Source organism: Mesocricetus auratus, unplaced genomic scaffold, assembly GCF_017639785.1.
Source record: "Mesocricetus auratus isolate SY011 unplaced genomic scaffold, BCM_Maur_2.0 Super-Scaffold_100014, whole genome shotgun sequence".
Taxonomy (NCBI): domain Eukaryota; kingdom Metazoa; phylum Chordata; class Mammalia; order Rodentia; family Cricetidae; genus Mesocricetus; species Mesocricetus auratus.
The window spans coordinates 49194324-49210434 of record NW_024429197.1 but is presented as its reverse complement, the minus strand read 5'-3'; the positions used below and the strand labels follow the sequence as shown (position 1 = coordinate 49210434).

The 16111-nt window shown below is 39.2% G+C and overlaps 1 long non-coding RNA gene across 2 annotated transcripts in view; it reads left to right on the top strand.

Moving 5' to 3' along the window:
- LOC110341677 overlaps window positions 1–11367 on the top strand; it is a 137379-nt gene extending 126012 nt beyond the window's left edge. For both annotated transcript variants that reach the window (XR_005881359.1, XR_005881360.1), the window contains 2 exons: window positions 5711–5782; window positions 10389–11367. This is a non-coding gene — a long non-coding RNA (uncharacterized LOC110341677). The remainder of the gene's footprint in view (window positions 1–5710; window positions 5783–10388) is intronic.
- Window positions 11368–16111: the final 4744 nt, after the last annotated feature.

Genomic DNA, 16111 nt, shown 5'->3' with positions numbered 1-16111 from the left:
TATACTCTTGTCCTAAACAAATCATTCCTTTATTTAACATGTAGAGACTTTGTATGTGCTCTATCTAGAAAACAAGATATAGGACTGACACAGCAACATCCTTGTGTGGAATCATCTGGAACTATTGCTGCCTCAGAGCTTCTGTTCTTTTGCAAGTGCATGTGAATTTCTGGATGACTTGTCCTGATTTTAGATGGAGCATGAGACTCCTAATAGTTACAGGGTGACAAAATTAATAATAGGAACGCATTTGCACTGAGCAGAACTTCTATGTTGGCAAAATGATACACATAAGTGTAAATAAAAACTAACACTCATTGTGTATTCCTTCTCTACTATCATTGTCCTGGGCTCTTTGTTTGAATCATCTCATATTACTTGTAACATCTCTGTTAGGAAAGTTCTACCTTAATTCTCAATTTACAAACAGGACATGGAAGCTTGTTGGGGCTGGTAAACCTGCTTCAGAGTGATAAGAACTGAGCTCAGATTTGAACCCATTATGAGCACAGAACCAGTACTCTTAAACAAACATAGAAAGAGCTACCACTACAACTCCAAGGCTCACCAGGAGCACTGTGAGATAAAGCTGTAGTCCTGAGGGGATGAGTAGGGATAAGGCTGGTATTAACAGGGACTCATTAACAAGATCAGGGAGAAGATGAAGGAGATAGGGAACTGTGTTCATCGAGGGGAAAGGAAGGTGAGGGGCAGTGAACTAGGTAGACAAAGGTAATGGGAGAAATTCAAGTATATACATAAGCAGTTGTAGGGTAATGAGAGGAATATTACTCTAAGCCTTAACACAAGTGGCATTTCATTGCAGTGCCCTGTGGTAGGTAGCAACAGGTTTATTACAGTGACTACTGGGATCTGTATAACTCATAGATTTTGAGAGACTCATCTTCCAGATACATTAAAATCGGGTTCCCTTCCTCAGCATGAAGTGTGATGCTTCTTTCTCATGACATTTTTCTCTCTAAACACCTGAGGCTGGTTGAGGGAAGTGATCCCTGCTTTGGGGGAAGGAACACTAATTTCCATATCTTGCTAATCATAAGTCCTCTTTTTTCTGAACTCTAACGAGAAATCAAGTGTGCTTGGTTTTTTACCTTGAATATGCTTTAGTTATTTAATCTTCTGTCCCCACCTTTTAAAATTTAAATTAGAAACAAGCTTGTTCTACATGTCAATCCCAGTTCCCTTTCCCTCTCTTCCTCCCTTGCTCCCCACCAACCTCCTATCCCATTCCCTTTCCCCTTCCCAGGGAGGGTGAGGCCTTCCATGGAGGATCTTCAAAGCCTATCATATCATTTGGAGCAGGGCCTAGGCCCTCAATCCTGTGATGTTTTATAATTTATCATATACATGGCACATTTGATAAATGTTTTATTTGCTATGACTTTATTGGAGTAGATAACCTAGTTTTTTTTAAAGGTACATTCTGTCCTCATGTTAGGAAACTTGATACTAAGATAAAATGGGATACTTAAAAAATCTCAATAGAGCTAATATATGTACATAACAATGTTACATATATTTAGAGTTAATTCATATTTTAAAATATATTCTAAAATATAAAAACATTATATTAAATAAAAACCAAGTTACCAACTCTTTATTAATACATGTTTACTTTGAAATTTTTAGCTCATTCTACAAGGACAAAGTTTTCCGTTTTTGATTATCAAGTCTCCTGACCCTATGAATTGTTTTCATGTTTCACTGCAGTCGTGTAAGGCATTTTTACTTCAAAGGAAAAATGTTATGAATTTATAGTGCTTTTAGGGGTCAAGAATCTGTTTTGTCTTATTTATTAAGACAGAGGCAGTGAGTAAAAGGCATGCTACATTTAAAAGAAATGTGGGGATCCTGATGTTTCTCTTCTAGATAGCACAGAAACTAAGAACACCGCAGGAATTTCTCAGCATTGTTCACCTCTTGACAATCTGTGGGTTGTATAAAGGACAAATGACTTTCTGAGGCCCGGAGAAGGCCAATTTTAGAAGACTATCCAATCACTGTGGACAAATATTTGTGTTCCTGGGGATTATTTGATTTTTATCAAAGCAAATTGAATTAGAAACATAATGTGTATTAAGTCATTGGTATTTACTGTCTCATTCTTTTTCCCATAGACATTGCTATGCTGCATCTGAGCTCTAAGCCATCAGTTAGACACACCATGTAGTGATTCTTATCATAGCTAGACAAAATAAAAGCCTTTGAGAGGCCACTTCACAAGATAGCTGCATAACTTTCCTCACAGGAACTTGTTAAACAAATAATGATTATTAAAAAGATTGGGTCAATCTTTTACACCAGTGTAAGAACAATTTCAAGATGTCTAGCCTGTTCCACATTCTGAGAGACAATGGTATCCAGAGCATGGGAAGAATCTAGGCAATCTTCAGTAGCTTTTCTTAAATGCCCTATGGACACTGATACTGGTTTAGCATGATGTGTCTTCAAGGCATGCCCACTGTGAATTGTAGAAATGATTTCGTTTGTGCCTAAAATTGTTAAAAAGTTCACAAAGCTAAAACTTTAAAGATACTGTTCATGTACACACTGTCGGTGGTAAACACACAAATCTCAGTGGTTGATGTATAAGATCTCTGCTCTATATGGGGAAAATAACCTCTGAGTTCTGTAGCTACTAATAGAACATTACACAGGTTAACATGGTTAACAAATATAGCTCAGGTTATAGATGTTAACACGGGTTCATGCTAAATACCCTTTCATGTTTATAGTCATGCCAAGCAAGAAGGGGCTAAAATTGGAAGAAAGATCTAGAGGGGAGACATAGTTAAGACACAAACAGAACAGAATCATCGTCACAGGCAGGATTTAAGAGACAGCTGTGGTCCATTGTGTAGTTGTCATCTAAGGAACAGGAGCTGCTGTATTCTGCATACAGCGTGTCAAGTCAGGAAGATCTGGGGAGAAGAGTTGATATTCCAGTACCTGCAAGAATATTCTAGAGCCTCTGTCAAGGATCAGTTGCAAGGGACCACAATACAGAAAGGTCATGGTCTAGTTCAAGATCCAATGGATATAGCTAGTAATGGAGGGTGATCTGAGATGAAGGAAAGGGAAGCTGGCAAGAACCAAATTGGACACTTCGAGGGACGAAAAGCTACTTGACAAGAGTAAGAGATTGGCCAGCCAGTCACTTTTAAGACTGAAGTAGAGATAATGTTTGAAAAACAAATTTGGAAAAGTGAAGCAGACCGCTGGTGCCATATTGTATTGTTCAAATAGAGGTTGGGAGGTCTAGGGATTAAAAGGCAGCCCCAAGATACTCTGTCAGCCTAGACACATGGGGGAGGGCCTACATCCTGTCCCAAATGATGTGGCAGCCTTTGGTGATCCCCCCATGGAAGGCCTCACCCTCCCTGGGGATCAGAAAAGCATGGGATGAGGGGTCAATGAGGGTCATAGGAGGATGGGAGGGAAGAGGGAACTGGGATTGATATGTAAAATAAGATTGTTTCTAATTTAAATTAAAAATAAAAAAGGTAGCCCTAAGGCAAAGCAGCAACCTGGGGATTTGTGGTAGGAACTGGAAGGACTTTCCCTCTGGGTAATGAAATGGTGCTACAAGGCACCATAGGGCGCATGGGAGTGAGCCACGCAGTTTGAGATGAGCATGGTGTGGACAGACCTGGGTGGGTGCTTAAATGGTAAGATGAAAGAAGCAGAGAGTCCACCCTTCTTCTGCAAAAGGAGTGAAGCCTTTACCTCCCCAAGGAGCACTGTAGGAGGTTAGCGGTGCATGATGCTCTCCCTATGAATTTAAAGCAAATTTGAACATTTGATAATAATAATAAGCAAACAACAATAGCAATATCTTGGCTCCTCTTAATGGCTTGCAGTGTATTTTCTCCAATGATCCATTGAAGTCCTTATTCTCAGTACCTCAAAAAAACCTGTCTTCAGTTGGAAAAACGGTTGTTGCAATTGTTATTAGTCAAATTAAGCTGAGTTCATACCAGAGTAGCATGGACCCTTATCCCAGTTAGTTATATTACCTTTGCAGGTAGGGGAAACTTGAACACAGAGACACAGTGGGGGGATGATCACACGAAGGCACAAGGACACACAAAGAGAAAGCCTTGTGACAATGAAGGAAGAGATTGGCATGATATTCCAGTCAGCCAGGGAATGTCAAGCATTTTGATGGTGATCACCGGAGCTATGAGACAGGCTGAATAGATAGATCCCCTCCAGAAAGCAGCAATAGTGAAAACACTTCAATGTCTTTATTGCCAACTCTGTGACAATTTCTCAGATTTTAGCAATCCAACTTCTAAAGTCCTGGGAGTGTCAACCGTCTTACTATGTTCTAGTCTTTTTTCTCACACACTGTGGCCTCTGAAAACCAGCCTTGCTTTTCCTGCTCTTGCTTTTCTACACTTTAAAAGTATTTAAAAATCATTACAATATTTGGATGCTTTACACTGTTACTTGGGATAACTCAGCCTATTACTTCCTAGGATGCTTTATATACAGTCAGGACAGCGATCATATAGTACTTTATTTGTAGTCTCTATCTGTGAGGAAAAAATGACTTGATTTTAAGCCATTATTTAATGCCTATGCAAGCTGAACCCTTGGTCAAGCTGAATTTTAGTTCAACAATGTGCATTTCAAAAACCATTCTCCTGAGCTGGTGAACTGCCAGGGGATCTACATGGTAGGAGAGGACCAAATCCCATATGTTATCCTCTGACCTCCTCTATTTACATACTATGGGACATGTAGTCCCCAGCCATAACTAGATAGATGTTTTCAAAAATGTTAAAGTCATTACTCATCACAAGAGCCTTGATCCTGGATGATTTAGAATTATCTTTTTCTCTCTTTAGAAATTGAAACACAATGAATCTTACTTATTTAATATAATAGAGTGATTTCCCCACACCTCTTCTTTTCCTCCTCATCCTGCTATATTGTTGGTAAAAAGCAGCAGAAGTGACTTCATGCCGGTGCCCAGCTGAAGCTTTAATCTTACCCATCTCTTCTCTCCTCCCTATGTTCCATCCGGAGTCCCAAATAACTGCAGGACCCAGAGAGAACCCAACCCGAAAGTCTGATTGCTGCGAGGCCTTACATAGCAAATACATAGACTGTGGGGGAAAATGAGTGTCTGCTCACATCAGTTATTGAGATTTGGTGTGATTATCCTACACCCTAAAAGCAGGAGAGGTTTTTCTAGTGCAGTAGAGTCAGAGTTAGAAATAGAGCATACACAGTCACACTGGTCGTCCAGTTTTTCAGCTAAATTATTATTTGTTTCTAGTAAATATTCCACAAAGTGTTACACACACACACACCTCTCCTTCAGCAAGAGCATATTTCCATTACAGACAAAAAGAAGTTAAACTGGGAATAGACACCTCTTATTAGAAGAGCGTGGTGTCCTTCTGAGGGAGATAGTGTGGACTGGAGACAAGAAGGTGGTCACCTTTATGGTACACGAGGAAGGCTCGTTTAGTAACAGTAAAGATGAGTGCATGCTGCAGGAAAAGAAGTTTCTCTCCTGGAAGAGTCTCAGACAACACTTGCATTTTCCCACACTCCCTCAGTATCAGCCCAGTTGTTGCCCTTGTCTTTTTTTTGCATCCAGTGTGTTCAAAACTATTGGGTTGTTTTTAAGTTCCTAGAGAAAGACTGAAAACGGCTTCGCTTTCCCTTTTCGCAGGGGGGTAATTACATACTCAGCAAAACAACGAACTTGGACCCGAGGCTGTCAGTGAAATCTGGTTTCTCTCAGGTGAGAGGTATTTTGTATATGGAAAGTTAAGAGAGGAATATGACTGTAGCAACACCATAGGGAGCTGTGGTCAGCATGGATCTGATAAAGGCCTTTGTTTTCCGTGTTTTCATTGGCCCTGTGAGATGCCCCAGCGGCTCATGTGTCCATCTGTATTCCTATTAGTGGGACCTAAAAGTGCTGACACAGGCTTGCAGCTCAGCCCCCGTGGCTTGCCAGGGTAAACTTGGGTAATGTACTGCACATCCCTCCTAACAACAGTGGTTCTTTTGTCACTCGAACAGAGGCTATTAAGAACATGAGTCATTAAAAAGAGCTTTAGAAAAGGCAGCCACATTTTCCAGTCCTGTGGCTTTGGGGGAGCTTCACGGAGAAGTCCCAGAGCTGTGGACAAACTGAAGCGCTTTCCTAATCACAAACAATCGGAGTTGATTAAAAAAAACTATTCCAAAATGCCATTTCTGAATGTTAAATATGCCTATTTTTAAAAAATGAGAACCTGAAAGGAGGTAACAAGTGTTTTCCTGAATTGACATAAATACGCCATTAGAGTACTTTCAACCTTAAGTGGGCCGGGGAATCTCTGGCTTCCTCACAACAGCACAGATATGTTTCTTTTCCCCTCCACTCCTTTACTTTCCTCCCATCCTTCCTCTTGTTTCCCTTTACATTCCTTGTATTACTATTGCTAATGACAGGGCCCTGCATGTTGTTCAAGCTGACTCCACCTCCCTGGTAGCTGTGACCACCTCCTAACTTATAATACATTCAAAAGTGTAAGTGCAGGAAAAATGAAGGCTGAAAAAAGTCTTTTATTAAATGAAAAGATACTGTTACTTAACTTTTTTCCTGTAGCGTTTTTTTTCTACAATACTTTTGTGTAGTTAAGAACATACAGTATGTGTAATTCTGTTTTCTTCATTTTCTTTGGCTTTTGTTACTCTATTCTGAGATTGAACATATGACTCAGTGGTCCAACTTGGCCTCTTGCCTGTTTTTCTGGAGCACAGCTACACTTACATATTTGCAAACTCAGCTGAGTGGGTGTTTTCAACAGAGGCTATGCAGCCTCACAAAACTAAAATATTTACTCTCTGGCCGTTTACACAAGTAGTTTGTAAATCCCTATGATAGAACGTTAGAGTCACACATGAACAACATTTTAAAGGCCCTCATTACATACGTTGGACATATATATTTGTCGCTCACTAGCATTGTCTCCTGAAACAAATAGATCCTCTATTGTATAGAGCCAGATGTGTATGTGTGTATAAAATAACCACACAAGAGAATCACCTCACATAGACCACATGCATGATTTTTCCAAATTTAAATAGTTCATTTGTTATTAATGTGTATCTAAGACTTTTGTTTTTTGACAATTTCATGTAAATACACACACACACACACAGGCATGTAATGAACTTCAGTCAAGTTCAGTCGTCATTACCCTTTTTTATCCTTTTTTCTTCCCACCAAGTCCCCTCCCACTTTCATTTGCGTGTGTGTGTGTGTGTGTATGTGTGTGTGTGTGTGTGTGTGTGTGTGTGTGTGTGTGTGTGTGTGTGCGTGCCCCACTGGGTTCCATTGTGGTTGCTGGCATAAACATGTAGGGGAGGTTATTTACTGGAGTGTGAGCAACTTCCCAGTGGGTGTAGCACAGAAGAGGGTGACATCTCTTCCCACAACAAACATAATCATCAGCAGTCCCTCAGGGAGGGGTGGGGCATCGTGAACCTTTTCCTCTTCCACGATGCAATATCGGCACGCCCAATCTTGTGCAGGTCCAATGCTGGTAACCATACTGTAGTGAGTTTATGAATCTTCTTGCACTATGCTTCTCCAGCCTAGCGCCTTCCCATTCTTTCTATCACTTCTTCCTTGATGCTCCCTAGTATTGGAGAGGTGATATAGATGACTCGATTAGCACTGAGCACTCCACTGTCCATTGTTTTACCTTTAACTGGCTATGGGTATATGGAGTAACCATCTACTACAACAAACAAACAAACCCCAAGCAAAACAAATAAGCAAAATGATAGCAACAAACCCCCAAAAAATTCTTTGATTTTTCCCAAAGTTTAGAAATTTTCCTAATAAGGGACTTAGAAAATATCCTATTTTGTTTTTGTTTTGTTGTTTTGGTTTTTCGAGACAGGGTTTCTCTGTGGCTTTGGAGGCTGTCCTGGAGCTAGCTCTTGTAGACCAGGCTGGTCTCGAACTTACAGAGATCCGCCTGCCTCTGCCTCCTGAGTGCTGGGATTAAAGGCGTGTGCCACCAACACCTTTTTACATTTTGAAATGTAAAAAATGTATAGAAATCGCTATCTTCTCAAATATCTCCTAGGCATCTCTTGGTTCTTCTAAAAAGTTATTCTAAAGATAGTTTGAATCTTTAAAAAAATTAAGAAGATAGTTTACAGGATTCTGATAAACGCATACTTTGGTATCATTATTATTAACATCTGTTATTATTGGGGTTTTTATAATATGTTATGTCCACCAAAGAAAGCTTCAGGCACCAAGTGGAGTAGAGCTGGCTCAAGAAAGAGGATGCTTGTGCGGCTGGCTATCGAGTTGGATAGGTGGGGCTACCTATGATGTATTCCTAAACCCACAAATTCCAGACACATACCAGCAGAATTTGATGCTTGTTTTGCTGAGGGTTTGTCTTGAGTCAGTTCTATTTTTCTTGCTATGCTTCATTGCTTTTTTTTTTTTTGTAATGGGAGTGTTTCCTCTTCACCATCAAATACTGGAAGTTTATAATTTGCATTTTGGTCTTACATACAGTCAAGACTGATATGAAACACTTGGCACTTCAGACTTTAGAACAATATTGGAACTGTTAAGGATTTTGGGGACTCTGAGAGATGGAACAAATTCACATTGCATTGTGAGAGGGACATTTGCTTTTGTGAGACCAGGGGTAAATAGTGAGAGCTAAACTGATGTATTTGGGTGTCAGGTTGACAAGGTATGGCTCTGTGATGGTTAGTTTTGAGCATCAACTCTGCTAAATTAAGAAACACTTAGGTGTTAGTGAGTCACACCTATGAATTGTCTGTTGTGATGTGAAGATTGACAGATGACTGGCCCTCAATGGGAGTGGTGTCCCATTGGCTTGAGTCTCAGACTGAATAAAAAATGGAAAAGAATAAAGTCAAGTATGTGAATCTGATTCCCCCTTTTTATTATTTCTTTTAATTTTTGGTATTATAAATATTATCTCCTCCTTTTTCCTACCTTCCAACCTTCCCATATACCCCTCCTTACTCTCTTTTAACTCATGGCCACTTTTTTTCATTGATTGTCACACACACACACACACACACACACACACACACACACACTTCTTTGAAGCATTCTCTGTTCAGATCCCAGGACCATTTTTTAAATGGATAATTTTTTGCTGTTGTTTGAGTTCTTTAATATTATAAATATTATTCCTCTGCCAGATGTGTGACTGACAAAGATTCTCCCCCATTGTGTGGGCTTCCTCATTACCCAGTTGTTTCTTTAGTTGTGTAGAAGCCTTTTAGTTCTACAAAGTTCCACCTGCCAATTGTTGGCCTTAATCCCTGGGCAAATGGAGTCATATTCAGGAAGTCTTTTCCTACAACTATACCATGTAGAATACTGCATGTTTTCTTCTCAAAGTTTCAATATTTAATGTTTCAGTCTTTGATCCATCTAGAGTTACTTTTTGTGCAAGGTGATAGACACAAGTCTAATTTTATTCTTCTGCCTGTGGACATCTAATTTTCTTAGAACCATTTTTAAAGGATGCTTTCTTTTCTCCAATATATTTTGTTGGTATCTTTGTCAAATACTGAATGGCTGAAGTTCCATGTACTCATTTTGATTTTTCATTTTATTCTATGAGATTGCATGTCTGTTTTGGGGCTAGTACCCTGTTTCTATTACTGTAGCTCTGTAATATATCTTAGAATCTGGAATGGAAATCCCTCCAGAATTTTTCTTATTTATTTATTTAGGATTGTTTTGGTTAGGTCAGTCTTCTATGGTTCCATATGAACTTTAGGATTTTTTTTCCTATTTCCATTAAGAATGTTGTGGAGATTTTGTTTGTAAATAATTCTTGGTAAAATGGTCATTTTCACAATATTAATTCTACCAATCTGGGCCAGTCGGGTGGCACACGCCTTCATCCCAGCACTTGGGAGGCAGAGTTAGGCTGATCTCTGTGAGTTCAAGACCAGCTTGGTCTACAAGAACTAGTTAGTTCCAGGACAGCCTCCAAAGCCTCAGAGAAACCCTGTCTCAAACCCCCTTCCCCAAAATTCTACCAATCCATGATTATGGGATGTTTTTCAGCTTTCCAGTGTCTTTCTCCATCTCTTTCAGAAGTTTAAAGTTTAAAGCCCTTCACTTTCTTGGTTATTCCTAGATGTTTTATTTATATTTATGGTTTATTGTGAATGGGAGTGTGTCTATGATCTCTTTCTCTCTGTCTTTTTGTCTCTCTCTCTCTCTCTGTATGTGTGTATGTGTGTTGTTAGTGCACAGAAAAGATATTTATTTGTGCAATTTGATTCTGTTCTGTATCCTGCCACATTACTATATTTGTTTATCCTTCCTACAGCTTTTCATGACCCACAGGCAGGAAGTTGTAGCATTGCGGTCCACATGAAGGCTTCACCCTTCTGAGAACGTGCTGGGCGTCTGCCTGAAATGACTTCTCTCGGGATGTCTTTGCAGTGCCAAGAGGCCAACTCTGACTTGCTGGTCCCCAGATAGCATGGTTCTTCAAGCATTGCTGAGCTGATCCCAGGCCTGTGACTGCAGCTGAATGTCCATGCTTCCAGTATGATTTAACAGCTATCACATGCTCATCTGTCAAAGCTAGAAGTTATTGTCACTATACCTTATTCATGTGACAAACCGTAGCCCCTGAAATGTGATCCCATATGACTTCTTCAACCTTTAGTTCTTTTTTCAGGTATTTTGTCACAGTGATGAAAAAAGGAATGAATTTTACTCAACTTGATCCATACGGAACACTTATAGTTCTTGAATAATGAAAGTTGATTATTGTAAACTTAATTCAGCAGTGATTTTTATTGCAAGTACTGTATCAGATGTGGTTTGTTGTCATTGTTGTTGTTTCTTGCTTGTTTTTCAGCAGATTAAACACTTCCTGACACCTGGTATATAGCTATTGATCTAGCAAATACTTGCCTGCTCCACTTATGTCTGTAAATCCTCCAGGAAGCAATCTGTTTGCACCTGGAAAGGCCAGTAATATACCTTTATTGTCCCACCTCAGGGCTATTTTAGCTCTCCAGTCCTTTGCCATAAGTTAGATCTGAGGGGTATCAATCACAGGTCTCTTTCATAAGGTTTCACACTGGTTTGCTACATTGATGATATTATGCTGTTAAACCAATCATTTTGGATTTGTTGATGAAATGTTTATGTCACAGACCATAGGAAGTAAGCCCAATGACAGCAATAATAAAAAAAAACAGTGGCCTTCTATATCAGTATAATTCCTAGGCGTCCAGTAATACAAGACATGTAGCCGTATCTTTAAAAGTTTTTTAATTAAAAATTTATGTCTACGTGTGTTTGTATGTCTGTGAACATTCCTTCATATAAACCTTTCCATGGTCAGGTGTACCCCAGCAAATACTCCACTTTCTGACATCAGTTTCTGTACTTGCTTGCTTTTCTGTTGCTTTGAAAACAGTCATCAAAGACTACTCGGGGAAGAAATGGTTTATTTGGCTTACTATTCTACGTCATTATCCATCACCGAGGGAAACCACAGGAGGAATTCAAGCTGGAACTGGAAGCAGGAAGTGAGGCAGAGACTATGGAGGAAGTCTGCTTTCTGACTTGCTATCCATGGCTTGCTCTGTTGGCTTCCATTCACGACCCAGAGCCACATGGCCAAGGATGACATAGCTCACAGTGGGCAGGGGCCTTCCTACAACAATCTCTAATCAAGAAAATGCCCGGCAAATGTGTCCATAAGCAAATCCAATGGAGGCGATTCTTCATTTGAAGTTCCCTCTTCCCAAGTGAGTATAGTGTGTCACCTGACAAACACTAACTAGCGCAGCTAGCAAGTCGCCCTCTGAGATTGTCATCGCGATCTGAGTTTTACCTGATGCACCAGACAATAAGGTGGTTATGCACAGAAGCAACCCATCGTCAAGTGGGAGTGGTGTATGTGACCTGGGCTTAGCAGGACCTAAAGGCACAAGTCAGTTACATGAAGGAATGTTGCTTGGCGAGGGTGAAGGAAGAAGTCTTAAAATCTGGACTCAATGCTGGTGACCTCTCAGGCTTTCACAGCTGAGTTGGGACTGCTGAGATATCTAGCTTTTTGGACTGAACAGAGTCCTTTGCTTCCTGCTCTCGAGCATTCATGATAATTGTTGAACTACCCTGACTCTAGGTTGTAAGCCAATCTAATAATCCTTTTCAATGATACAGTTACATACACTCCACTCGTTCTGCTTCTCTAGAGAACACTGCCCAATACAATTCATTTCATTGGTATTGTAAATTTTTTAAGAGTTAATTAACTAATGCTGCCACATAATTATTAACTAAGGCTCTATTTTGTTGGAATTTCCTTACGTTATATGTTATATCACCTTTCTGTTCTGGATTCCATTTAGGGTACCATAATGCATTTAGCTGCCATGTTTTAGTTTATTCTTGGTGGTGACAGTTTTTCTGGCTTCTTTTGTTTTTGATAAGCTTAACAGTTTAGGTAATATTGGCAGGCATTCTAAGAAATGCTTATCTGTTAGAATTAGGCTGCTGTTTTTCTCATGGGGTTTTGAGCAACTTGGAGAACGACCACAGAGGTGAAGTGTTATTGCTGTGATCTCAAATCAAGGGTACATACTATCAGGATGATTTATCACTGCTAATGTTGACCTTGGCCATTTGTCTGGGGTAGTGTTTACCAGGTTTCTCCATGATAAAATCTACTGGTTTCCCCCCTCGCTTTCTTATTGACTGTTTGACAGAAATCTGTGAGAGTTCATATTTGAGGAATGATTTATGCACCTCCTTGTCAAAGGAGAAGGACTCACATAAATTGTTTGAAACCTTCCTGCCTGGAAGATTTGTTAACTTCATTTATTTATTTATTTACATCAGTTTATAACTGTATATCTTTATTTTATCCTTAGGGCTATAATACAATTTTTTTGTTCAAGTTGTTTCAACTGTGGCTACTGGAAGCTTTTAATTGGCTTCTGTGTTCCTTTGGCATAGAGCAGTCAATGCAAGTCTTTGTCTACATATTTTAAGCTCTATTTTGTTGCTTTTACTCTCCAGTGTCTTTCCTGCCCCAAGTTGTCAATTCTGTACCTGACGTAGTAACGAAGTGAGTAGATGTTAAATGTGAGAGATTTTTAAATTTCCAGAGATCATAAAATATAAATAGTATGTGTTTGTATGTAAAATCTGTCCTGATCATGCAAAAAGATAGTAAATGATATTAAAAGTACCTATGTAGAATGATCCCCCACTTTCCCACTATATGTACAGGATAAAGTTGGAAATGGTAGGCACTGTGATAGGTGAAATATTTTCTCTCTTTAAATTTGCTCTTGCCTGCTCTCAACAAAATATGTGAAACTTGTCTATCGTTAACTTTCAGCAATGTCTATTTCTTCTACTTAGGACAAATACATTTTTCATAATATAAATAAACATGAGATTTTACAGGTAGTGGGGGCTGGAGAAATGACTCAGTAGTTAAGAGCTCTTTGCTGTTCTTGAAGAGAACCCAGAATCTTCCCCAGAACCCACATGGGGACTTACAACAGCATGTGACTCAGTTCCAGGGTTTCTGAATGGTCTTCTGGTTTACATGAACACCAGGCACATATCACACACACACACACACACACACACACACACACACACACACACACACACACGAGAGAGAGAGAGAGACAGAGAGACAGAGAGACAGAGAGAGAGACAGAGAGAGAGAGAGAATACTCATACACATGAAAACCCTAGAAATAAAATAAAATAAAATACAGGCAATGCATATATTAAAAATATTTATCAGTACATCTCATGATAGGTCAATTCCTATAATATTTCACAGAGTCTCAAGCAATGAAAGATTTTTCTCTTTAGTCTTATTTCTTCTCAAGGTCGTTCATACACCAAAATGCCAAAAGGGAAAGACCTTGTGCACAGGTGATTCTGGTAATACCACCCTCTCCTCCACCCATTCCTTGGAACACTTCTGCCTTCATTACAAATTGCTTTCCTTAATTTAATTTCTAGTTTCCTTGGCTGATTGTCTGTTTACCTACTTAAAGGCATAAGCTATATCAAGTTCATAAGCTAGCTGTTGAATTTAGTTATTGAAATCTTTGCTGTATCTGAATTTGAAAACATTTGTATATCTGTGTGTAGGGGTGAGCCCACAATATTTGGGGTGTGGACAGTATTGTGGGCTACGCCTACATCTGTGTTCAAGTGTATGTGTGTAGGTGTGCACATGTATATATGAATGTCATTTCCATGTCTGCGTTCAAGTGTGTGTGTAGATGTGCTCACATGTGTGTATATGAGTGTCATCTTCTAGGTTCTAGAACATATTTTGGTTCTTGACTTCCTAGCTGTAATATAATGGCCGAAAATCTTTAAAACAAATAAAAGTCCAGGACTCATGGTGCAGACCTGTCAATTCAGATACTTGGGAGGCCAAGGCAGGAGGATTACAAGTTCGAGGCCTGCCTCGAATATAAAGGGGGTTCATGACTGGTCTTGGAGCTTAACAAGACTGTCTCAAAAGTAATTTGATATATAGTTCAGTGGTGGAGAGCTAGCTGAACATGTGCAAGACCCTAGATTCAATCCTTACTACTACAAACACACTAAATAAATAAATACATAAGTCAAAGAAACTAACAAGTGACAAGTCTCAATTCAGTTAATTGTGTCAATAATACTATGATATTTTTGGAATATAATGTTTGCTGAACAGTGCTTCTGTATAGGCCAGGACATATAAGAATCAAAGAATCTTACTGTTTGTTGACTTAATGTACATATAAATATGTACATATGTATGTACATAATGTATATATATATAATGTACATATAAATAGTATCTGTGGCACCACAGTTCTGTATCCTATTAATAGCTTTCTCCCCTTTAAGATAAAGAAGTTGAAAGTTCTAAAAGATTAAGGGAATTCTTTGAAGTTAGACTGTTAACTACTTGTTAATGTGAAATACAAATCTAGACCAAAAGAATAAACAGAACATACATTAGGTCAATTGTGCTAATGACTACATTAACATATAATAAACAGTTGTTTATTCAACTGTTATTCAAGATTACTGAAGAAAAGAAAATCCAAAAGCATGTTGTTATGCATTTGGAAGAGTAACAGATTCTCCAGAAGAAAGTATTCTCATATTCCTTTGGTGAATATTACACCGATGGAACTATGGCTTTCTTGTATTCAGCAGGCTTGCCACCTTCCCTGAGGACTGACTTCCTGGTAGAATTTCAGCTATCATGTCTAGTGTTAGTTCTCACTGGGAATTAGGATAAAGAGTCTTTAGAAACCAAATCTCTGGGTAAATTGAGATAGCAATCGTGAGGATTTAGACATGTCTTAAAAGAAGAATTATAAATATTCAATAAGTATCTGAAGTACTCACTATCATCAGTCACCAGGGAAATAATAATCAAAATTACATGAAATATTATCTGACCCCAGTTAGAATGGCTACTATCAAAAAACAGTGCTGGCAAGGATGTGGATAAATAGGAATCCTTACATATTGTTAATGAGAATATTAGTCAATAGGTCTATTTTGGAAGGAAGTAGGTAGACTTAACATGTGATCAAGTTGTCCCTCTCCTGCCTGTTTAAAGGAAATGAAGGCGGAACTCGAAAGACAAGCCTGCATGTCATTTTCGTGGTGCTGATGGAATCCCCATGCCTGCCTGTCAATAGATAAACAGATAATGGATCTACAGAGTATTATGCAGCCATGAGAAGAACGAGAACTTGCCATTTAAGCAGAATGGGTGGAAATGGAGTATGTCATGCTAAGCAAACAAGACCAAAACAAAAACAAAAACAAGTGGGTGAAGGACATTCTCTCTCTCTCTCTCTCTCTCTCTCTCTCTCTCTCTCTCTCTCTCTCTCTCTCTCTCTCTCTCTCTCTCTCTCTCTCTCTCTCTCTCTCCTGAGGCCGCTTGCTCTGGCCAGGGAGAAGAAACCACAAGGCACCAGTTGGTCACCATTGTGATGAGTAAATATATTGTGGAGTATGGGAGAAAGAGGAAAAAATGTTTCA